This window comes from Stegodyphus dumicola, chromosome 4 (assembly GCF_044657685.1).
Source record: "Stegodyphus dumicola isolate Sdum_Otavi_A_Nest chromosome 4, ASM4465768v1".
Lineage (NCBI taxonomy): Eukaryota > Metazoa > Arthropoda > Arachnida > Araneae > Eresidae > Stegodyphus > Stegodyphus dumicola.
This window is the reverse complement of record NC_140771.1, coordinates 125648399-125675479: the sequence shown is the minus strand read 5'-3', so window position 1 is coordinate 125675479 and position 27081 is coordinate 125648399. Positions and strand designations below refer to the sequence as shown.

The following is a 27081-nucleotide window of genomic DNA, read 5'->3' as shown; positions in this document are numbered from 1 at the left end:
TATATAAGATCCTCACGGACTGGAGGAAACGGTTGAGCACGTAGTGAAAAAGACCTCGAACGATCCACCATAATTTTAAGTGGTGATAGTGTATATATTGTAAAAAAAAAATAATTTCACTATTACTCTTCAGTTGCTATTCAAGAAAGATGAACTTTGCTAAGTAGGGACTTTATTTTTCATCGATGAATTCTTCGTTTTACTACTTATTTAACCAAGATTTTTACTTTTACTTTTTCGTATCGTTTGTTTTAAAATCAAAGTTCGTGGTCAACACCAAGTGCTTACTCTCACTCATTAGCCTTAGTGAGCCGCATGACCTCATTTGCGCCTTTTACAGTTTCCTATTCATTTAATGATTATATCGCAAGTTTGGATGATTTTCAAGTGTTTCAAAAGACATAGGACTCTTAAATTCACAGATAGATGTGCTTTTACTATGTTCGAACTTTATTTATTTCCAAAAAGTACAAAAAACTTCATTTTTCGAACACCGACTCCTCGACCAGTCTTAACGTCGGCCGCTGACCACGTGTTTCTGCTCTTCTAGACTCACCCAGAAGCTTAGACTTTCATTTCGCCTCTCGCCGTAATATATAATCACCCATGATATGCAATCTAGCAAAACTTATTTTATGAGTTCTCTCATTTATTGATCTCGCCTTCGGGCGCGGTGTATTTTTAAATGCACCTTTTAAATTTTTAACTTATTGTATAATAATAATATATTGGTAAGAGCTCCTAGTAGCTAAAGCCAGCAGTAAAGATATGACCCAAGATCCAAAGGAGGAAATGGCGTTCGCCAAAGTCCTTCATCTCCCTTCTTCTTGCTTAAAAACAAGATTGCTACAGATATATAAGATTGCCAGCATTAAGTTGGTAATGTATTAACAGTGTAATGTATCATGAAATGTAATTCTTGTAAACTAATCCTTGTAAAAACACGCGAAATTGCATACAATGAACTGACAAAAATAAGTTGGCAATGTATCAGCATATGTACACGCAGATATATCTAAAAGTACGTAGTACGCATAAGTATGCAAATGAAGGTATTTTTTCTTCTGTTTTTCAAACTTATTTATTTATGTCCTTTTTCTAATTTTGACTGCTGTTTGTAAATAATGATATAATCAAGTCATGACCGTAGACATGATCTATAAACTAGAAATAAGTTGCTTCTAGCCACCACAATTTATGACGTCATTATCAATCTTTATTTGTAAAAAGTAATGTACTGGTACATATAATATAATTTCTGAAAATCAATTATAGCAGAAACATACGTTACAGCACATAATGAGCTGCTAAAGTTTCAGCACAACCATATAACAGTACTTAAATGTAAAGCTTTGTAAACAATTTTATAGTTCTAACTTAATTCTGATAGTAAACACTGATGTAAACAGATCATGCTTGCGAAAATTATTTGTAATATGGGAAGATCACGCCTGTTTCTACTGAAATATGTTATGTCCTGAAACATGATGCCTGTACCTACTACATTAGATAACATCTTGAAACATGCACCTGTACAACTATGTATATCGCAATGTAATCCATTTTACTTGAGCTAATTTGAAAGGTAGGAGTGCCATAAGTGCACCCCTGAAACCCAGACTGATGAGTAACCCTGAAAGGTTAGGAGTTCCATTCATGCCGCCGGCAGTGACATAATTTCTAATGTTGGTTGGAGTCACAATTTCCATCACGACTCGAGGAATGACGCCGGAATGTTGTTTGTTTTCTAGTTAGTGTGTAATATTTACCTACTTACATAAGGTAAATATTGAGTGGCTCCCTTCATTTCTACATAACATAACATAACGAGCTCTGCAAGGCGTACAGATGATTCCCTGGCCACCGTTCTCTTCTAATCTCTTACCAATCGGACACATTTGGAATGTGATTGGACGCCATTTGTAGACCCTGCCATTTCCGCGTTCAGAAGACGAACTGTGGCAAATGATTTACAGGGAATGGAGAGCCACTCCTCAGAACACCATCCGTAGTCTACATGACAGAAGACATACATGACTCGCATAATTTCAAATGCATTTAATGGATGTAGTTTATATATAATAGCTTTCCAAAAATTTGCAGCTTTATTTTAAATTACTATAGCAATTTCTTAACGCCATATACTACATTCTTGATTAAAAAATTACCATATTTTTACTTTTGATTAAAATATAGATACTGGTGTGAGCTGTCTCATACATTTCCTCCAAAATGAAGAGTTGGTAATTATTACTGATTATTTTAGACGTACTTAAGTGACAAAACATAACAAGTTCGATAAACACATAATTCGAATCACAAACGACACTGAATCAATGACATATAGTAATCGTCTACAAAATGATTATTTGGTTTTTTAAAACTCATCAACGGCAACAGAATTCTGCAAACAAATTCAGCGTCAAGGTGAGAAATAAAATCTTATATAATTATTTGTACTTTGGTATTAGCCGCTATGCCATATATAACAGCTCCACCAAGGTCCGTAAACAAACAAGGTTAGGCTCTTCTCAACTCCGGTGTCACTTACTTACTATAGTATAAAAAATGAAAGCTTTTAAAGGAAGTACAGATATTAACGACTGCTAATGGAGAAATATTCCTTTATAGGAGTTAATTATTTTATTACGGCCAAGCACAATAAGATTTTTCCTTAAGGTAAGGTTTGCCTTCATGGAGGACTTTCTAAAGAAACCTGACTCGTAGTCATGTTACACACGGAGAACACCAGGCAGCTAGCTCGTTTCCCTGTGTTTGCGTTTGGATTAATATATTGCAATGTAATGGTTTACCATGATTTTGTAAAATAACTGACATTATTTTTCAAAATCATGGCACAATATTGCAATAATGCGACGTAGTGAATTGATTAAGATAAGCTAATTTGACTTGTGATCCTAAATTTCCTAATTTCATAATAAAGAAGCTGTATTTTCTAATTTGGTAATACAGCGACAAAGATACATTAATGTACTGTTTTTAAGAAATAATTAAATTACGGATAATGAAAAGAATAATTTCATTTTAGGATAAATACTTAATCACAAACCAACAAAGCTGTAGAATGGCTTTTAAAGTATGAGAATTCTATATTGGAAAATAAGTAATACATACGAAAATTTTGAAAGATGTTTCGTGAATAAAATCTCATTAGATTATTTCGTAAGAATAATTTAATAAGCAACAGTTTACGTAGCAGACAATAACGTTTTAACTTCAAGGCCGTTATGGAAGTTATATTTACACGTTGTCTTAGATTTTCCAAATCTCTTAGTTTTTTTATTTAATTATGAATTTGCAGAACTCACTTTAAACACTAAATTAAGAAAAACAATACCTTCGTACATAAACCCATTTTTAGAACATATATCTTAAGGCATTGTATGCCGCTGTTAAGAATTTTGCACTCAATTTCGTCCTTACTTGTTTAACACATATAGCAACTCCTTATTTTTATATGAATTTAGCATTAAAAGAATTTACGCTTTAAAATATAATTTGTACTTTCCTACCTTATTTCAAATATGTACAAGTCAAAAACATTTTAATTATTTCTGAGTAAATTTCATTCTAATGGAGCAATTTCTTTTCCCTTAAAATGTAATAGAGCTCTTTTATCAAAATTGTTATCGAATAAGCTATATCTCTTGCGTATGTTTATCAAATATTAATAATTATAAACAAGGTGCAAGATTTTATATTTTATGTCGTTAATAGTTTAAATTAACTTTACAAAGGCTATTCAGTAAAGTTAGGCATAAGGATCAATAAAGTTATTACGGCTCCTATTCTTAGGTAGCATAAACTAACTAGGCATTAACAGATTGTGTAAGGAATTATCCCAAAGTCTTAAGTATGACAAAGTCTAGAGTAAGGGTGTAAAAAACCCTTTTTTGAAATCAATGATGATTCATAGATTGCACCGACCCGACTGGCTTAAATCAAGAGGCTGACAAGTAACTTAATATATAAGAGAAGTAAGTTAGCCTCGCGGCTTTTCAAAGATTAGTCAGGCAGGCTCTGACTCGTAATCGGCATAAACAAGCTTAATGGCAAGAAGCGCTCAATGCCAGAGAAATATAATCACTAGTAAATCAAAGATAGCAACGTGGTCTTCAAGCAGGCAGAACACGCTCTAAATTCATCTTCCCGTAAATACTAACTTCTTTCTACTTCATTGAATACACTCGCGCTAATTCATTTACATTCTGGCAAGAAAGCTGGGCTGAAAGCAATAGGAAAGGTAGCTTCAAAATAAATTAACTGTGTTGAGTAAATTTAACTAAATCCCTACATTTTTCCCTGCCAGAATTTAATACTCAAAAGACGTCCTTAACGATCTCGTTAAAGAACTTAAATTATAACTATCTAAAATTTTCAGACCCAAACTTTTACAATAACGTGAGATTTTAGCGTAATAACAATTTTGTTTACAACATAAAAAGTTTGATTCTCTTCAGAAAGTTAAAACTTTCGAGCAGCTCACATCCTTCCAGAAATTTGGAAGAAAAAGGACTTTAGGAAAATATTCTACAAACATGATATAGTTTTACCGTATGTTATATTATTCTTATTTAAACATTTCATTTAAATTTATCTGCACTTTTATTCCAGACATTTATTCCACAATTTAAGTATCTTTCCCATAGCTCTCCAGAAGAAATAGAGTGTAATAATAATATGCAATATAGTATTATGCATGCAATATAAAATAAAATTTAGTTGGAAAAGCTCTTAGAAGCTTCTGAGAAAAACAGACAGATCCCTCCTCCCTCCCCCAAAATAGAGTTTCTATGTATTTGGGTATCACGCCTTCAATGATTATTATGCAAAAGGAATTTTGAAAGGAAAACAAAAATAAAATAGGTTAACAAGAATTTATATATTCATAATAAAATTTTTATATACGATTTTACTTAATTTTCAATTTAAGATTATTTGAGTTTAATACTATGTTTATTCAGTCTGCGTTCATTTTGAGGCTAAAAAGATATTAAACATCCTACTTATGTATACATAAATTTGCTGTCACCAGAGGTGATAAAATTTAACTGATGTTCCTACGGCAGTTATTTATTCTAAAGAATGCTAATTTCTGATTTAAATAGGAATGTATTAGAAGATGAAAGGAATGAATTTTATTTATCCAAACGGTAATCAAGCTTCTTCTCAGTAAGTGCCGTTTATTAGAAATCAGAAATTTCATAACTCATAACTAAATATTTATGCAATTTCAAAAGTAGTAAATGAGTTTTATGTAAAAAAGAAATATTTAGATTAAATTAAGAGTTTTACTTTTGCACTTTAAATTTATGTTGTTCAATATTTATTAATTTATTTAAAATATAACTCAATGTTTCATTCACTATAAAGGAATAATTATTTTTCTTATTATTCAGGAATATGTATCCATCCGATATATATTCACATAAATATTTTCTACAGTGCGCAGTATTTTTTTAAAATAAAAAATGAAGAATTTTCTTCTGTTTAAAATTTTAGCTCATCTTTAATAAGATAACATTGAAGTAGAGAAATGCTTAAGTGGTATTAGAAGTAAAGTGGTAATCACAATATCCCCTTTCTTCATTTGGTAGTAAAAACAAATATATTACTAAAAGAAACTGGACAAAAATTTACTTTTGATTAATGCAACTTAAATTTAACACATTCGATCACAGCAGAAATTTTTAATTTAAGGAATTAAGTAGTATATTTGCTCTCTCCTCTCACAATGAAAGAAAAAAAAAAAAAAAAAAAAAAAGAAGAAAAAAATAGAGTTTTAACTTATTCGAGTATCACACCTTCGAAATTTATTACGCAAAGGAAAATTTTAATGGAAAAGAAAACAATACCTGCCTTTCTTTAATTTTATTTTCAAAATATTTAATTCGATCACTTTTAAAGCAATCTTTTAAGCGTAAAATTTTAGGAATAGTGTAAAGATAAATTTCATTAAATAAAATAATTTCTGTTGTTCGAAATTAAAGTTTCTTGCGAACATGTGAGTTTTCGTCACACAGTGGAGAAACGCTGGCACCTAGGCATACCAAATTTTCATACATTTAGTTCTGTATCCTAACGCGTGTATGTGCCTAAACTTTGAAATCCAGTTTTTTATTTTTTCCTATTTTGTGCTAATTTATCAATTTTTATACTTAAAAAATTCATGAAATCAAGAATTTTTTTTCCCGCACTCAAACAGTTATAAACCTGAACGCCTCTTCCATTTTTTCGACAACAGGAGGTTAAGCTTTGAAATATCAGAATAAAAGTCTAAAAATGGGTTAATGGAAAATTTGTTCTGCAATTACTGTTAAGAAAAAATTCACAAAAAAAAGGTAAGCGGACTGTAATATCATTTGTTTATTTTACATAAACATTTTCAAATAGAAGCAATGCCGTCTACGTGACGACACAGCACTCTTCACTCTAGCAATTAATTAAAAAAGCACTGTAGCAATTAATTAAAAAAGAATAGAATACAAATCACATAAGTTATGAGTTGAAAGTTCGTTACCATAGCAACCAGAATTGAATCATCAGGCAGCAACGCCATCTATTGTTGCAAAGACACACTAGTAATTCGTTTGGTAACAAAAAATACTAAACATAGCCCCCGGCCTTGAAGCCTTCTAAGGGTTCAAAAAAGACAAATAATTAAAGTGCAAAAATAAAGATAAATTTAAAGTGCAAAAGCATACATAATAACGATAACAAAAAATTAATTGAAAATATAACTAAAATTAAAGTTCCATAATATGAAAAAGTCAATAGTTCATAGTTCATATTAGTCATGATTGGGGATAAGACACAATTTAGTAACAGCTCGTTTGAAATCACCAGCGGCTGTATGGATTGTAGCCACTCGAACCTTATCACTACCTGGATGAATTAAGGCAATTCTTCCAATTTTCCATTGGTTTGGAGGCAGTTCGTTTTTGATCAGAAATAAATCACCACATTTTAGATTTGGAGACGCACGAAACTACTTCAGAAAATGACCTGGAGTCAATGCACTAAAGTCGTTTGGATCACTAGACATCGCACAAAGAGGACGGGAATTCATACACGCTTCCACTTGTGTAAGCACTGTTAAAAATTCCTCGTAAGTTAGAAGTGTGGTTCCTAATACGAGTTTAAGATGAAATTTCATGGATTTCACATTAGATTCCCACAAGCCACCGTAGTGAGGAGATGTCGGAGGATTAAATAACCAAGTTATACCTTCTGAGGTAATGTAGTCACATAATCCACTGCTTTTCTCAATGCGAGCTGCATTTTTTAAAATCTCCTTCAGTTCCTTACTAGCACCTTTGAAGTTAGTAGCACAGTCACTCGAAATTTTAGATGGTTTGCCTCGTCGGGTGATAAATCTTTTTAGAGCTGCTAAAAACGTTGAAGTTGATAGATCACTGACTAACTCCAAGTGTACAGCTTTTGTTGAGAAACACACAAAAATGGATACGTAACACATGAAAGTTTTTGTTCTTCTCCCAAGTTGGGACTTAATAGAATATGGACCAGCATAATCAACAACGGTGACTGCAAAAGGTCACCAGCATAATCAACACCGGTGACTGCAAAAGGTCTTGATGGTTGAACTCTGGGCGAGGGTAAATCACCCATTATCTGGGTCAGTCTTGCCTCGATTTCTAATACAAGGAATACATCTGTGAATAATATTTCTCACTACGCTTCTCACCGAAAGAATCCAAAACTGCATTCGTAAAGAGCTTATTAATAACTCTTGACTAGCATGCAAATAATTGACATGGTAATGAGTTACGATGAGATTAGTGACATGTCCTTCCTTTGGAAGCAAAATAGGAAATTTGCTATTTTCAGGAATGTTTGCATTTTTTAAGCGACCACCTACAAAATTTGAATAGACTGCGCGTTATACTACAATTTACATACTCTGGCATTGCCAATTTAGGGGAAAGTGAAGGCTTGACAGGAAAGATAGCTTAAAGTAAATGTTAGTTAAAATAAATATAAACCCTACAAGCTGATCGAAGCTCATCGGTTATCAGAAAACCTCTCAAACGATTTTCGGAGAAGTTTCGACAGTTGTAAATAAATCTTAGGCATAATGCAACTATACGACGTAATTTTGTCCAAGATTAATACTGTTTAAAAGTATCATTTTCCTTTACCGCACAAGATACTGAAATGCAAGTTTTTCTTTCTTCTCTACGAACTCCTTCATAATCTACATCAGCAAGATGTTCACTGTCAGGACATGGTTCGAAATCGTGTGAATATAACCAAGTGAACCATCGCTCACACATCAGAAATTCTGCTGGAAACATTCGTCTTGTACCTGAATCAGCTGGGTTCCGCTTTCCTTTGATTATGGTTCCACCTTACATTAGGAATTGTATTCTGTATTTTAGCAACGCGGTTTGCAACAAAGGGAACCCAACGGTATGGTTCTGCAGAAATCCAGGACAGTACAACAGTTGAATCTGTCCAGGCCAAAACTTTACGTATAGGAAACTCTAGTTCTAACACTGATTTAAGCAAATTCACAAACAAAACTGCGGCGCATAATTCTAATCGAGGTAATGATTGCACTCTCATAGGGACAACTCTTGTTTTTGATGTTAAGAGTGTTACTTTGATGTCCAAATTACGTGACACTGAACGCAAATAAATTGCTGCACAGTAGCCTTTCTCGGAGGCATCACAAAAAGCACAGATATAAATATAGTTCACGTCAGGAATCAAAACAAATCTCGGTATTTTTAATTGTTGAATAAGATGTAAATCATTTCGGAAAATCTTCCATTTGTTAGCAATCTCATCCCACGATAAATGGAGTTTCCACATGTCTTTTATCAAGATTTTGGCATAAATAATACAAGGAGCAAGCCAACCCAATGGGTCAAATATTTTCGCTAAATCAGAAAGGATATCTCTTTTAGAGTATTTAAACTTTTCACCAGAAATGGATACGGAAAAGTTAAAGTAGTCTTCACGGGAGTTCCAATTAATTCCTAAAACTTTGATTGAGCTATCGTCTTGAGTTTTCATAGGCTCAGAATCATTTCTCAACTCCTGGGATATATTCTCTAACACTGACAAGTCATTGGATGACCATTTACGCAGAAGAAATCCTCCACTTTCTAACATTTGCAAGAGTTGATTTACTAGATTTTTGCACTCTTCAGTGTTTTGAGCACCTACCAAACAATCATATACAAAACAATTTTGAAGTACAGCCTTCGAAGCTAAAGGATAGGTATTCTGCTCATCGTAGGCAAGTTGGTATAAAGCACGAGTAACCAAATATGGAGCCGAGGCAGTGCCGTATGTGACAGTATTAAGTCGAAATTCTTGAATAAGATCACTTGGACTGTCCCGCCAAAATATCCTTTGAAAGCTTCTATCCTCTTCATTAACTAGAATTTGTCTAAACATTTTCATGATATCAGCTGTGGCAACTACTGGGTAACATCTGAATTTGACCAAAACTGGAAACAGCTCTTGTTGTATTCTGGGACCTGTCATCAATATGTCGTTAAGAGATAGTCGTGATGAAGACTTACTAGTAGCATTAAATACCACACGTATTTTACTCGTAGAGCTAGATTCCTTAATTACTGCATGATGTGGTATGTAGTATGCCTGACTTGGGGACTCTGAACTACGGACTGGTTCCATGTGCCCGAGATCCAAGTATTCCTTCATGAAATGTTTATACATATCATATGTATCAGAAGATCTTAAGAGATTTCTCTCTAAAGATTTAAATCCTTGTAAAGCAAGATCTTTAGAATTACCCAACCTTGAAGGGTTATCTTTAAATGGAATCACTACATAACGACCATTTTGATCACGGAAGTGTGTTGTTTTAAAGAACTCTTCACATTTTTTATCTTCACTTGAAATACGTTTGACTTCAGGAATGAAGTCTAAAGACCAAAATCTTTCAACTAATTCGTTTGTATTCAACTGAAGATTATTCACTGTAAAAGTGTTAGTTAGATTCGAGTCATCAATAATAGTGTTCCCGGAAATGATCCAACCCAGCTGAGAACAAATTGCAAGGGTAATGATTTTCCTCTCTTTATGATGTCTCCCTTAAGCATAGTAAAAAATACATTTACACCTAACAAAATATCTATAGGTTTTCTTTCATAGAACTTAGGATCAGCTAAGACTAGATCGTCAAAATGATTCGCAATTTTAGAAGGAAGCGACACGTTAGGCATATCTGAAGTTATCCTTGGAATCACGAATGCATATGTTCGAAATTTGGAATTTGTCTCAAAGTGCGGGGTAAAGATTAATTCCACTTCTCCACTGGTTACAGTGTTGAACGAACAAAGGCACGACACTTCAATTTTTTTGTTAAATCTACCTAACTTTAGGTTTCTGCCACACTCTTCACTTATAAAGCTGGCTTCACTGCCACAGTCTAGTAAAGCCCTGCAAGGGATGGCTTTACCACAGTGTTGCGCAAACTAGGGGTCGCCAGAAGTTTTTTGGGGGTCGCCAAATTTTTATGAAATGCATTTTGCCTGCATGCTGCATACCATACAGTGTATATATAAAGAGTGAAGCGCCGTCACTCACTGTTTAATTGCAATTTCATGCTGTCCGCTCTTTCTTTGACCGTAATGCATAATGTATGTAAAGTGTCAAGACGCAAGTTTTTCACTCCGTAGATAGCGCCTTGTTCGCGGTAATTCGCCAGTTTTACTGTAAAGTGTTTCCTGAAACGTCACGAAATATCGAGTCAGAAGTCATAAAACGCATACAAAATTCATCTGTATTTGCTTTACAACTGGACGAGACTACCGGTATTACTAAAATGTCACAACTAATTATTTACGTTAGGTTTATTTTTAATGAAGATATAACAGAAACGTTTTTATGTTGCAAAAGTTTGGAAGGAAAAACAACTGGAGAAAAAATATTCGAAGTAATAAATGAATATTTTGAAACAAAGTCCCTTACCTGGGCAAACTTTGTTTCGGTTTGTACTGATGGTGCTGCAGCATTAACAGGTTCGAATAAAGGGCTCAGAGACTTAACTCAGAAGGTGGCGCCTCATATTGTATTTAATCACTGTATGATTCATCGGCAAGCTCTTGTTGCAAAAGAAATGGATGAAGAGTTGAACAACATATTACAAGACGCTGTTAGTTCAATTAACTACATTAACTGCAACAGCCACAACAGCCGTCTCTTTTCAATACTTTGCAATGAGGATGGGTTCAACGTATGAGAGATTACTGTTACACACCGAAGTCAGATGGCTTTCACGTGGGAAAATACTGCGACGGATATTTGATTTGAGAAATGAAGTGTACATGTTTTTAATCGAAAAGAAACATAGATTGGCAAGTTATTATATCAATGAAGTTTGGCTAAGGAAGCTGAGCTATTTAGTTGATATTTTCGAAAAACATATTACAAGACGCTGTTAGTTCAATTAACTACATTAACTGCAACAGCCACAACAGCCGTCTCTTTTCAATACTTTGCAATGAGGATGGGTTCAACGTATGAGAGATTACTGTTACACACCGAAGTCAGATGGCTTTCACGTGGGAAAATACTGCGACGGATATTTGATTTGAGAAATGAAGTGTACATGTTTTTAATCGAAAAGAAACATAGATTGGCAAGTTATTATATCAATGAAGTTTGGCTAAGGAAGCTGAGCTATTTAGTTGATATTTTCGAAAAACATATTACAAGACGCTGTTAGTTCAATTAACTACATTAACTGCAACAGCCACAACAGCCGTCTCTTTTCAATACTTTGCAATGAGGATGGGTTCAACGTATGAGAGATTACTGTTACACACCGAAGTCAGATGGCTTTCACGTGGGAAAATACTGCGACGGATATTTGATTTGAGAAATGAAGTGTACATGTTTTTAATCGAAAAGAAACATAGATTGGCAAGTTATTATATCAATGAAGTTTGGCTAAGGAAGCTGAGCTATTTAGTTGATATTTTCGAAAAACATATTACAAGACGCTGTTAGTTCAATTAACTACATTAACTGCAACAGCCACAACAGCCGATCTTAACGACTTAAATCTGAGCTTGCAGGGTGAGAATTCAACTATCATAACTTCAGCCAGTAAAATTCAAGCTTTTAAGAGTAAGCTTAGTCTCTGCAAACTTAATAAAAATAACACCGACATGTTCCCTTGCTTTAACGATTTTATCAAGGAAAATAATACAGATATATTTACATTTAAAAACATCATTTCCAATTACATTGAAAAGTTAAAGGAAACATTTTCGAGAAGATTCGAGGATTTTCCTGAAAGCGATTTTGGTTGGATTCGTGATCCATTTTCCTTTGACATATGCAGTTCAACTCTTCAAATTACTTATAAAGAGCAATTGATAAATCTAATTAGTGATTATACTCTTCGAAAGCAATTTAAGACTCAGCCTTGTCAAAAATTTTGGCTATCGGTGGTAAAACAATATCCCGTTTTATGCAAGAATGCCATCAGTGTGTTAATACAATTTGCATCAACGTATTTATGTGAAACTGGATTTAGCAAACTAGTTTCAATAAAAACTAAATACCGCTCGCGTTTAAACCCTGAAGATAATATGCGAATTGCAATTAGCAACATACATCCAAACATCGATGAGATAATTAGAAACTTGCAGCCACATACGTCTCATTAAAGAACAATTTACTGATTTTTGTGTTATACAAAAAGTATTTTCTTAAAATTATAAATAAAATTAATATGAGTCAGATATGATGATGTTTTTATTCGATGAAACGAAAGAAATGCGCGAAATATACATCGTATTTGTGAACATTTATCTCTAGGGGTCACCAAAAATTTTCTCTCTACAAAAGGAGTCGCAGTCGAAAAAAGTTTGCGCACCACTGCTATACCATTGGAATCACTAACTTTAATGAGAGCAGTACACAGTAATACACGTTTTGCTTCACCTTTAGAATAACTAAATTCTCCTGTACATGTTGTGGCATTTGTAACGACTTCATTCTTAGGTAAGAACACTTCGACTCTGGGAAAAGTTAGGACGTTTAGTTTGGTTTTTCATTTTCACTAGTTTTGAAATTTCGATCAAAATGAAGAACAGTATGATGAGGTAACTTACACGTCATACATTTATGTAAACTACGAGAGTTTTTCACTAAATGAGGCTGAGAAGATAAACAATTGAAACAAAGTTTGTGTTTCTTAACAAATTCGATTCTTTTTTGGACACTTAAGTTTAAAAACTTACCACATTTGTGAAGAGAATGATCTTCCTTGCATATTATACAACTGTTTTTACTCGACACTAAAGAAGTTAATTTGGAATTAGAAAATTTCCTAAAATCTTTAGATTGGTTTCTACTATTCTGAAGGATTCTAGCGTGGTCTTTTAGAAACTCGAGTAAATTATCTAAAGTACCTAATTCATCTTTTTTCAAAGTTCTTTCCCACCAAAATTTTATGTTTTTATCTAATTTCTCAGTAATTAGATAAAGAAAACGAACATCAGAAAGATCAGAAACTTCTAGCTCAAGAGTTCTCAAAGAGCGTACACATTCATTCACTACATCAACACAATGTAAAATAGCTTGAGCGGAATCAGAAACATTTGGCAAATTAAACATTTTACGAATTACTGCATTAGTTAATTCTCTTTTATTAGAATAACGTTCCTGTAAAAGTTGCAACGCTATATCATAATTAGAATCAGAAATAGGAATTGAGTCAATAATAGACAGAGCCTTTTTTTTTTACAAGGAGCCTTTAAATATTGAAACTTCTGACATTTAGAAATATTCGGATTGTTATCTACACTAGGCTTAAAAAGATCATTGAAACTAATCCACTCATCTATATTTTCCCCTGTAAAGGTAGAAAGTTCTAATTTTGATAATCGAACGTCAGACGAATTTACTTTTGCTACACTACTTGTTTCGATAACAGAGTCACTGGAAAGTTTCTGTAACTTTTTATTTATAGTTATCCATAATTCATCTAAAGTTTCTTGTATTGTTTGTTGTTCCGTAATTAATGTATCACAATCTTTTTCAGGACACAACAAAAATATTTCCTCATAAATAGAACGAAGCTCACTGTTAAAAGCATTTAGTTTCGTTTCGAACAACTTTACCTCTAAAATTTCTGCTTGTTCTAAATTCGAATTTACCTTGCCTTTAAACGTTGTTATATTGCTTTTTAGAACCTTCTTTTTAGTTAAAACTGGTTTCAAATCAGCCATTATGAATAACAATAAATATTATACTAACAACTCTAGCAAAAGAAGATGAAATATTGGAACGTACTCACCCCAATGTTGAGGTTTCTACGCTACACCATGCCACGGGAATATTCCACAAATCGAAACTGATTTCACCACAGATGCCACACGCATAATCCACAAATCGAATCGAAAGTACACTAAGCTGATTATTAATCCACAAATCGAAAGTGATTTAACTTGCTAATATTTGAATAAATCACATCATATCTAAAGCTCGCTAACTCTTCTCTGCGGTCGCTACGGACCAGGATTGTTATGAATAAGTTCACAAAAAAAAAGGTAAGCGGACTGTAATATCACTTGTTTATTTTAAATTAATTAATTAAAAAAAGAATAGAATACAAATCACATAAGTTATGAGTTGAAAGTTCGTTACCATAGCAACCAGAATTGAATCATCAGACAGCAACGTCATCTATTGTTGCAAAGACACACTAGTAATTCGTTTGGTAACAAAAAATACTAAACAATTACCTTATAAGGAAAATATAATTTTTTATTACGAATATTTTCAGTTTATTTGCGGGAAATTACTAACATTATTTTAGATGCTTTTTTCAGTGCATAAAAGCATCTTATTATACTGGAATTAAACACGAATGATGAAGCATGGAGCAATGCGTTTTTTTACAGATTTATTCAATTACATTTTTATCGTTTTTGGTATGTTATTTTTTTCAATACATATCGAAACATTAATATTGAATACATATCGGCTCAAATATTGAATTTTACGTTTTTTGTCTTTGGTTTTATCGTAGAATTTAATAACAAGGTACACAACAGTTGTATCCTACCGTATTTGACGGCATATAAGACGCACCCTTATTTAGAAGGCCACACACAAGGAAAAAAAGTTTCAATAGTCCGCGCGACAACGCGGTAACACAATAACTTAAAATGTGGTTTCTTTTAGTTCTCACGTTTCGTAAAAGCCAAATAAATAATCATGAAATGCAATTACCAAACGTATTTTTATTAACAAACGACAAGCTATTTTGAACATGACACGTAAATTTCAATAATGAATAAATGAATGAACGGCAAGCAATCAAGCATGATACAAAATAAAGCAGAAACAACAAAAAACATAGATTCAAGAAAAACGTTGCCTGTCATGAAATTAGACTTTAATCACTTTCAAAACCATAAAAATCCTTTTCACTATCATCATCAGAGAAAACGAGAATATCGTCATCACTACAGTTTCCGTTATCACTAGTATCACCTTTTTGGAATAATGCGTCGTCTTCTGTTCCGTCAAGATCATTACTGATTCAGCACTTCTTAAAGGACTTAACAATTACTTCAGCCTTTACGTCCTCCCAAGATCTTTTTACTCACTCGCACACTTGTGAAATAGAGGGCCGCTTCATTCTACCTGAGGGTCTGAGGCGTTATGTGGCTCTCCTATCCACTTGTTCCATCGTTCTCGCACTTTTTCTTTAAATGCTTATTCACCGATACATCTAAAGGCTCCAGTTGGCTAGTCAGTCCACCAGGAATTACAGCTACCTGAGTTTTTAATTCTCTCGCTTTATTCTTTATGGTTTCAGTTCTATGATCGCTAAACTGATCCAAAACCAAAAGAGGCTTTTCTTAAGAGCCCACCAGGTCGCCTCCCCCATACGTTCTGTAACCACAGTTTCATTCCAGCTTCGTCCATCCAGCCTTTCGGATGAACATGAACAATTACACCCGTTGGAAGGTTTTCTTTCGGATGACTTTTTCTTTTGAATATGAAAAACAGCGGTAGTTTTTTGCCATCAGCACAACATGTTAGAACTACCGTATATCGGATTTTTTCATGACCTGTGGTTTTTATGGTTATTGATTTAGACCTTTTAATACTCACAGTCTTGTTGGATGGTACATCAAATTTGAGTGGAATTTCATCCATATTTCCTATTTGATTCAGTTCAAAAGAAGTTTTCTTGAGCACATTTATAACAAACCTATGAAATGCTAGTATTTTTTCTTCATAATCGGCTGGCATTTTCTGTGCAATACTTGTTTTTGTGCGCATTGATAAGCCTTGCCTTTTCATGAACCTGTAGCACCAGCCTTCAGACCCTAAAAAGTTCTGATTCCCATGTTTTTTTGCAAAACATTTGGCCTCATTGATTATCATTTTGGTTGAAACACTTATCCCAGATTTCCTCTTATCTATCACCCACATTTTTACGGCATTTTCAAGTTCAGGCCAAGATGGAGATGGGCGTCGAAGGTTATGTTTTTTTTTTTTTTTTTAGCAATCTTCAGTTGATCTTCCTGCAGTCGCCAAGTACGTATCATTTTTTTCGATATGTGCTGGACCGAAATGCCTTGCTGCTGCTCTGTTTCCATGCACTTTGGCGTAGTTTAATACTCCTAGTTTATACTGAATTGTATAGCTTAATCTCTTGTTTCCTGTAGTCATATTTTCAAGGGTATTTTTTTAAACAAATAGTTTTTTAAGCACCGATACCTACACGTTTATAAAGATTAGCATCGATACCGACACGAGTGTCGGCTGAGTCAAAGAAAGTCTAGGTAAAGAAGGAAAGGCTCCATAGACGTAATGTGACCGTCGAACCTCTTCGAACTTCGACATCAGCTTCGAGCTTTGGCGCTTTTTGCCGACAGATATTTCACGCATGCGCAAAATAATTATGGCAGATGTAGAAAACGTTATTTGTATCTAAACCTTTATCCTTGAAAAAAATTACATTCAGTATTGAAAGTTAACCTGTGTCCTTCACGTATAAGACGCAGGTAACATTTTTGAGACCAAATTTAGGAAAAAATGTGCGTCTTATATGCCGCCAAATACGGTATGTATCAACAGCTGCCACAACAGCTGTCATCCTATATATCCAGAGTTGTATGTGTACAGCGTTGAAGAATTTTGAGCAGAGATAGAGTACACCTAGACAATAGGAAATCTCGTAGCAATGCATGGTCGGAAACGCTTTCCTGGCGCGGTCGTGACGACACAAAAGTCAAGAAAGAAAGGACACATAGAGGAAGAGAAAACATCTTTATTATTCGGAGTACAACAAAACCAAAGGAAAAACAACATAGAGAGACAATGGTCATCATCAAAGGATGTGTTCGAAATTACGACCCGGACCGTGATGCAGGAAACGCGCGTCATGCATCTTCCATTCGTGATGCAGATCTTCCATGTGAAGATTTGAGGTCTGCATCACGATCCGGGTTGTAATTTCGAACACCTTCTTTAATGACGATCAATGTTTGTTTTTGTTCTTATTTGTAAACATAATAACACATGTTTTGTCTCACTGTTTGTTTCCTTCCTTATTTGCTTTTTGTGTCGTCACTACCGCGCCAAGAAAGCGTTTACAACCATACATTGCTATGTGATTTCCAATCGTCTAGGTGTACTCTGTCTCTCTTGAAAGTTTGCCATTGCTGTACTGATACACTCTGTATATATATTATAGGCATTAAACCTTTTCTTTTCTAAACCTATGTAACGAAACCTGGTTTCTCAAAGAACATGAAAAAAATCAAGAAATAATCTAAAATATTATATCATAAGATATACGATAGGTTGGGATTAATCAAACACAATAAATACCGAAGAATTTCCCCACGAATTCGAAAAACTGGCCCAGCTAAACTAACGATATTCAAGTGCACCCTGGAGTAATGAAAGACAGGTAAATTTCACCGTAAATGAAATGTCATTTAAAAATTCCAGATTATTGTTTAACATGTCGAAGAGTTTACCATTCAAGATCCAAGAAGTAATAAAATATTTGAAGTATTAAATATATTTATACTAGAAATAAAAAGGAACTGTACTCAGATTTTTATTTATAAACTTCAGTTTAACGCCTGAATCAAATTTAATTTGAACATTTACGAATAGCCTTATTTTAAGAATTAATATTTCCCGAACATAAAATTCTACATATAAAATGACCTGTTCACAAGCAATGACAAGTAACAGGAGAAACAATTATAATATTATTGCGTCGTCAATTACTGTAAAGGAAGAGATTTTTGCTCTTTCTTTACATTATTTCGTAAACAAATAAGAGGTTTAAACCAATAAAAAGGTTTGCCTCCAAAGCATTTAGTGACCAAAGCATTTATTATTTCTTTCGTAGCAAATTGAAAGAAATTTTGCATAAGATTGTTCTAAGATGTGGCAAAATATTCCCTAATGTAGAAAATATCATCGAATTTGTGAAAGGGAAAGACACAGTTTCTTGGAAAACTTACTCAATATATTGCAAAAGGCATTAAAACAAAGCGTAGTCCTGTTGCTTATCGCAAACCAGTCATGAAAATCTTTGCAATTGTCGAAGGTAATTAGCTATATCTGAAATCAATTATTAGCTTACAGCTGTTATTTTCTGCTTCAAGAAATCTCATGGAATAATTCGAAGAGTAATTTGCAGAAGGTAGAAAGTATCTCGACTGAATGTCAGAATAACGTAATGTTTATATAACAACATCTGGAACAAATGGAATGTTATTACGGCTATTATAGTTATGGCAGACGAAACACATTACGTGCGATAAGTTATTGTTTACTGACTTAGAAACATTCACATTTGCACAAAGAAATGGTCTCTGGTGAAATAAAACTGGTTTTGAATGCATGAAGAGGTTATTAAAATCCGTTAATTTGCGCAAGTCAAGCGAAAATATCAGATTACAAAAGTTTGAAATGGGAAATCAGTAATTTGTCGTTTGCAGAGATATGTTCTCGGGATATGAGTTCAAGCTTGCAAGTAAGGCAATTGAGGAAGTTGATTAAATATTTGGGTTTGCATTAACATGCGACTAACGTGCAGAAAACCAATCGGAAGTTTTTTAAATACAGGAAACGAATGGAAAATGAATGTACAATGCTATGAATTTAAACAAGTCATTATCATCACATTTACTTCTGTAATGTGATGAAAATACTATTTCAGCTATAGAAGGTAATAATAAAAATACAATCTTTAAATACTTTGTATTGCATTCGAGCAATATTTCTGCTTTTCAGCAAATAAATGTTCCTAAATGGATGACAGCGTATTTGTACTTCTTCAGGAAATATGTTGCAAAAATCTATTAAAAATCAAGATTTGATAGACATATAATTAACGTCAGAGGTGATATTAGTCTCGAAATTCGCGTTTTGTCCGTATAACTTTTACATCCGAATCACTTTTTAAAATTTATGGAACCAAATGTTATCCCGATAGGTTATTAAAAAATCAAATAATGAAAAATTTGTGTATATGCATGCAAATGCTAATCGCATGAAGAAAAATGGTCTTGACTGAAAAGAGGTGTACATTTCGATAGTCATACGTTTTAGGTATGTTTCTGACGAGAGAGAAGCTTGTCCACCATATTCGCGAAGGAGTCTCCTGCATGATATTTTGCACCTTCTCACTATACCTAGGAGTCATATTTCATCTATTACTACCTTGGTCAGTCTCACGTGAACGGTTATTTTGATGAACCTGACCCGGAAAATTCGTCGTAGTTATGGTACACTTGGTTATCATTTTCAATAACAGATGCTGTTCTTCAGAGCTTTATGTTTGATAACTTTAACTACGGACATATCCATTTCGAAGAAATCATACTACATAAGTAATAAATAGCTCATATAAAATTGAAATATAGGCTAAAAAAATTTTTAAAAAAATGAAAGTTCTCCGAAGGCAATAAAAGCATAACATACAATATAATAGGGATCAACAACTCTTTGCAAAAAAGTCATCAAATCTCTTTGTAATCTCTTGACTATAATTATTTGTCATTAATTTTATGAATGTTTGATTGAACTTTATGACCACCAAGAACTGTAAATTTTAAGAAATTTATTCTTAATGCATTTGTATTTTATTTTTAGTTTTTTTTTAATTTATCTTTCATGTAAATATGCTTCAAAATTTATAATTTTTATTTATATATGTTAATATGAAATATGAAAATATTTTGGTTATTATTATTTAAAATTTAAATATGTCTAGTTAATAATGAATTTGAGACAATACCTGTTAAGCGTTGGTAAAGACCAGGTGTTTAGTTCGTTATCAACTGAACTAAGCAGAATTTTTTTCTGCTTCGAAAACTTCAAGTTCGCCATTCTAAAAAAATGATTATCCTCTACTTGGTTATAGAATGATAGTGAAATTGGATTATAATTGCAAACAAAATATGCTAGAGATAAATCTGTCTTATAATATGCTGCATAATTTTAAATTGAAGCCCATACACATAAGAAAGGATGAAATTATACGTAAGCTATCTTAAATTGGTAAATTTAGGATTATGATAAGCAAAGACACTAACGTGCCAGCTGAAGGTATAGGATAAAAATTATACAAATTCAACGAAAATTATTTCTAATGTTACTCAGCTATGAATATAATGTCAACAAACCTGAAACTAAGCATAAACCATTAGAAGGAGTCAAATATTTCCTTAATCAGAAAAATTATTGGTAAAAATAGATGAACATAGAACAATTCTGAACATTCAATTGCAAGTCACAAAGTCATCACACAGAAGGTTGAATTAAACAGAAAATTCTCGTATTCAGTTAAAATTAGCAAAACGTAATAAAATGTTATTAAGTTACATTAAAGTTACCACAATATTAACATAAATATATTATCTTTAAGTACTCTATTTTGCTCAGCAGAGAAAGAACATTTCTTTTAATTATTAAAAGAAAAACTAAGAATATAGTATTTTGTACAGATTGATAATAATAATAATAACAATGCATTAACTAGAATTGTTTCTGTCGGTAAATTGTGTCTGCCTTACAGTTTCGAAAAATCACAGTCCTAACATCAAAATGAAATAAGACTGTGTGTTTTCTTTTGCAAAGCATCGTTCGGGTCTTAATTTTTGTTTTCCTTTCAGCTATTTGTGTCATTACTTTTGACTTAAATATATTGCTGTCTCGTGTTTATATTCTCAAGAGAATCGTAACGCTGCTTCAGCCATTTCTTAAGCTATTTTCTAAATAAAATTTGTATTCATTGTTAATGGTGTTATGGGTTGCAAAACAGAATATTGCATTAACCAATAAAATGTTAACGCTGAAAAGCTTTTAAGAATGCTTTATTAAATTAGCGTTCTCCTAGTAGAAACTATAAAAGGTGAGTAGCAACTCACTTCTTGATATATAATATGAGAGTTAAAAACAGTGGAAAGCTGACTAAAAATTAATTCTTAGAGAAAACAAATTAATTAAATATCGAATTTCAACTAAAAAATATTAAAAAAAAAATACGAAGCTATAGTTGACTTCGTGAATTTTTTATTTCTATGCTTACTTTAATAAGAAAGAGCTGGAATGAACAAAATCTGGAGTTAGTGAAATAAAACAAGTTAATACGTTCATAACTTTTAATTAATAAAACAAGTTAATACGTTCATAACTTTTAAATAAACATACATTGTAACAGGGTATACTTTGCAACATGCTGCGTACACAGCAATAGGTTAGCCTTTATAATAATACATCAGCGTATGTAATAACGATGAAGTTTTTATAATCTGCTCTTATTCAGCTAAATTAATAATAACATATTATTCTCAGTAATATATTTTTATTTCTTTTTATTTTATATTTTAGAATTAATATTTAACTAAACATTTGTTGAAGTCTTTGGTTTTTTAAAACTACTTTAATTGCAATGTATTATAATTATAATTTAAAAATATTATGTTGAGCAGAGCAGTTGTGTGTAACAGATAATTTTGTTTGTAGGAAGCAAATATATAGCACAAATTTCAGAGCAAAGCGTACGTATAAAATGCTTGTAAATATTACCAGATGAATTTCGTAGGTAGAACGAAAGCACATAAAATACCGCAAAAAGGACATACTTCCAAGCCTACTAATTATTTCACATTTTACAAGAGAGTGCTTAAAATTGCTTTTAAGAATGTTGTATTTTTATTACAGGAAAAAAAATTGCTATCTGCCTAAGGGAAGGGATGCCTTCATAAAGAGCATTCTAAGGAAAACTATGGAAGGAAACCTTTCTAAGGAAAACTGTGGAGCTTTCTAAGGAAAACATTTCAGCATGATACATATTGAAAACCACGCAAACGCCCATGAATCCAGCCCATTTACCAGAACTTGAATTCCGAACCAAACTATCAGTCTTCAGCGAATTTGAAGTATAAGTGGTCGTCCACTGAAGTATGATTCGATGCCCCTGAAGGACAGTTAATGGAAGTCGAAAACTCCATCACTTAGGTTAGGTGGTTTTGTCTTTGTGGCATTATGAGATACAGCAAATACATTGTAAGGTATTGTAGCTGTTGTAGCACTGGATATAATTACATAATTTACATAATTATTACATTATTATTTGAGATACTCAAACTACTTTATAGCAGAACATATTCTTACAATAGTGCACATTACATATAACCTTTACAAAGACAAAAACTTTACAGCTTTTACAAAAATTTGCAAATGTATAATGACCGACATCCAAATGCAGAGAGTTAAACTTTTAGAAAAAAAAAAACTGAGATAATATTAAATTCTTACTCTAGGCACTGTTCCTATTAGTGAAAAAAATAATCTATATATTTTTTATATAAGCGGCTAAAGTGTGAGTCGCCGATAGTTTATTGCTGCCACTCGGAAAAATGAGCGCGGAAATTAACGTTTTCGCAGTTTTTAATTAATATCTCGGCCGATTAAAGTCGTACGAAGATGGGAACGGTATCGATGAATTCGGAGAATTTTTTGGAATCCGAGGATACACGTCTCGAATTTCTACTCGGCGCCGTTCCTTAGATATTCGAGAACAAAGAATTTGGCCAGTAGCCAAATACCTCTAATAGGAAAAAAACAAGAAAGAAAGCGGAAAATAGAGGGAAAACGTAGGGGAAAATTAGTTTTTAATTAATATTTCGGCTAAATAAAGTCCCACGAAGACGCGAATGGTCAAAATGGCTTGCATAGGACCTGCGGATTCGAACGGTGTGCTTCGCTAAGCCCGGGAGCCAGCCGTTTTGGAGGAGATGATGTTACTTCACCCCATATATATATATATATATGTAATAATAAAATTCCATAGTCAAGCATACACTTAAAATTCTAACTGTATGTTCTTTTCATTTTTAATGGCGACGTTCTTTTATTTGAAAGTACGTGGGATTAAATCCACAGCCCCGTAGTCAAGTTGTTTTTCCCGCCTTTTCTACACGTACAGTTATAGAATGTTCTGGAAGTATTTAAAGCAAACTGGATTGGCTGACGAGGCTTACTTCATTTCTTGGAAGCTCCGCCTTTCCAGAGGCTATAAAAGAACTCGCAAAAGAATATCGGGGCTTTTCTTAAATGTCACGATGCAGTAAACTTCATACAAAAAGTTATTAGTAATTTTTTTTATTTACTCCTGATATCTGATTTTGTAACTGCTATTTATCCTGAATAATAATAAATGGGTCCTGTTTCTTAAACTTATCGTCTAATAATTTAAGCTATGACTACATTTTATGATTCTTCACCAATCTTTTATTCTGGACAAAAGCTGGTACATCATATATATATATATGTGTGTGTGTGTGTGTGTGTGTTTATCTCTGATAGTTTATTGGTTGCTTGCGTAACTGTACTAGCCAATGGGCTGAAGTTGCCACGGCACATGGTTGCCGTTTCAATTGAGACATAGACAATTTCATTTAAAACTTGCCTTTGCTATGACCATCCATAAGTCTCAGGGCCAAACGCTTAAGCGTGTTGGCATATTCTTATCTGAGCCTGCATTTGGACACGGTAAACTTTATGTAGCCTGTTCAAGAGTTCGTGAAAGAACGGATGTAAATTTAGAAATAATGGATGGTCCTCTGCAAGGCGAGCTTAAAAATGATGGAAAGATCTACAAAAGAAATGTTGTGTACAAAGAGATATTTGACATGTGAACATTTCTTTGACATGTGAACATTTAATATTTCATTATTTAAATCACCTTGATTGATTGAGCTAGCGGTGGGCTCTTAAGAAATGTATGTGGTTTCCTTCACTGCACTCTACTTTAAGCAATTAAGCAATTAGAAGGGAGAAAACCCCGTGGGCCAGCAAGCAAATGGTCGTCCTCGCTGTATGCCCTGGGTAATTAAGTTTAAATTAGCAGACACCTTTGCACAAATAATTTTAATTACAATTTATAATATCTAGAACAGCGGTCATTTCTTATGACCGCCAGACTTTCTAGTATATATATAAAAATAGTAACGTGGTATAAGTGGGTTCCGTTTTTGCATGTTTGTCGATAACTTGGGCAATCCTTGCCACCAAATAACGTTGTTTTAGCGTAAACTTGAGGAAGGTTTGTGAATTGTTACTGGGGATTTTAAGTTAATGTTCTCTGTTAATTGAGCAGATGGTAAGATACGTGGTAAGATGGTAAGATCTGATGTACCAGTTTCTCCACAAATGCAAAGGTCGGTGTTCCTGACGCACTGTCTATTAAAGTATTCCAGAAAGAGGTTATGTTCTGTAACAAATCTTGTTAACTGCGGGGAAGCAATGCTGCGTTAGCCGTCCGCTTGTGTGATGTACTAGCATGTGCTGCGCTCTTCTTCAAATTCATGCCATTTTGTTTACCATTAGATTTCTGCCTTGCGTTTCAGTTATTTTTTCAAGTATGAGCGTAGCGAAAGTGCTGGTTGGGGATGATGAATTTTCCTAATAATGCTTGATTGGCTAATCTCTCAGCAGTTCCGTTTTCACTCATCCCAGCGAGTGCTTTCACCCAATAGAGCGTGAGCGTTATGATGCTGATGCCTCCCAAAGAGTATCCATATTTGCGTAATTATAAGGGATGTGTGGTGATGTTTGAGTAGGAACATAAGTACCTACATGCTGTCTGTGTGTATGGTATGCACTGTAGATTTCGCTGAGTGATGTACTGAATAGCATTGGAAATATTTACTACTTCTGTCTAAAACCGGTTTTATTATTGTTTAGTCGCTGCTTCTATAGATGTAAAATTTCTTTTCTATGCTGAAGAAATAGTGCGCTACAAAGTTGTCTGCCATATATCAGCCATTTGTGTTTATAGTCGGAGAGTTGTTGCTGGAGAGAATTTACTGTTGTTGTTCGGTCATAATATTATTATGATGGTGCAGGTGTTATGTTTACACTTTGTCCTTTAAATGCTGGATGGTTGGATTGGATTGGATTATTCAGTTATAGCAAAGCACACGAGAGCTACCTGACTAAAGGGAGGGATGCCTTTGGGGAGGACTTTCTAAGGTAAACTGGCTTCGTATACACGTTACACATGGGGAAAACTACGAAAACGCCCATGTCCGTTCTGGGGATTCGAACCTCAGACCAGTGTTCAGCGTCTTTAACGTTCAGCAGCTGGTGGGCCTAAATGCTAGATGAATAGTATGATAATAAGAATTATAATTAATACTTCTTACTCAACACGAATATGCAATGGTTTGAGACCTGCCAGTATATTAAACTTTTCTTCTCCTGCATCGGTTGGACAAAGTCTGGAGCAATATATGTAACTTCCTTTCTATGACAGTTGAGTAAAGGATCATTTGAATGTACGAATTTAGTTCTCAATTGTTTCCTTGAAACTGTCGGAGTTTTGCGTTGTTTGGCTAATACATTGCATGAATTACTTAATGTGGTAATCTATGTCAATTTTCGATCCCACGCAATGCTCAGGCCTAGTGTTCTTGACGGTGATTCCTGAATTAATGTTGCTCTTCCCTCACTTTCTTTTTAATTTTGAAAGCTTTGGATTTGTCTTGTGATGATCAATTTCAAGGCACTGCAGAGTTCCCAGAACTGCTAAGAGGTCTGTGTTCCACGTATCTTCAGTTCGTTTCTGGAATTTCTCCAGACTATGAAGGGGACATCACCTGCGCAAGCAATTAAATGTGTGTAACTCAGGCCAGGTAGTAGATAATTTGCTAGCGAAGGTCAGATTTTATAAGAATGGACAAACACATGATCCTTGCATGCAACCTTGTGTCTGTTTGTATGATGGCATTTTAATGCGCGACAATGTTCAAGAGGTTACTGGTGAAGACTTGATGTATGTTTTCGGGGCATCTTTCTTGTTTCAGTACATGTTTAATAGCTGGCCATAACAAGATATTGAACGCACGCTAAAGATCGAGGCTGAGAATGGCTGTGTAGTTGTGCATGTTACCCAGGGTGTAGTTTTTCATAATCATGAGTGCATGCGTGGTAGGTTTGCCTTTTCTAAAGCACTGTTGGTGTTCGCTGATTATATTGCCTTTGTGTAGGTGGTGCTTCAGACTACAAGTTTGTCTATACTTTTCCCTGACACTAAAAGCAGGCATTTTGGACGGTAGAAATATGAGATATTAAGATCTTTGTTGTATTTAAGAAAGAATATGACTTGCCTGACTTTGAAATCAGAAGGGAATAGGCCGGTATTCTATAAACTGGCAAAGAAATACTTTAGACACGAGGAAAACTATGAAAGCCAAAAATACAGCCAGTTCATTCGCCACTGTTTGAAACCAAACAAAATCGAATTACTGGCATTCAGTAGTCCTAACCAGTCTGGAATTGGTGGGGCTTTCATTCCTGGATATCATCTATTTAAATCATGCTCATAAGGCTTGCTTTACTCCTAAGTAATGCAATATTCTCAGCCGCTTTAAAAATCTACACAGGAGATTATAGTGCGCACAGGGATGCGCAGTTACCCGTTCCTGTACGCAATTACCTATCCAAAAGAGCAACAGCTTCCAGTCCAGTCCAACACTGGATACACAGTTACCG

General features: G+C 33.8%; 1 long non-coding RNA gene across 2 annotated transcripts in view; it reads right to left on the bottom strand.

Annotated features, from left to right (window-relative positions):
* Positions 1-27081, bottom strand: part of LOC146997670 (uncharacterized) — a 50245-nt gene that overhangs the window by 10337 nt on the left and 12827 nt on the right. Inside the window, exon 2 of one of the 2 annotated variants that reach the window (XR_015040761.1) lies at positions 6542-6656. The exons of the other annotated variant lie outside the window; for it this stretch is intronic. This is a non-coding gene — a long non-coding RNA (uncharacterized LOC146997670). The remainder of the gene's footprint in view (positions 1-6541; positions 6657-27081) is intronic. 2 annotated transcript variants of the gene reach the window in all.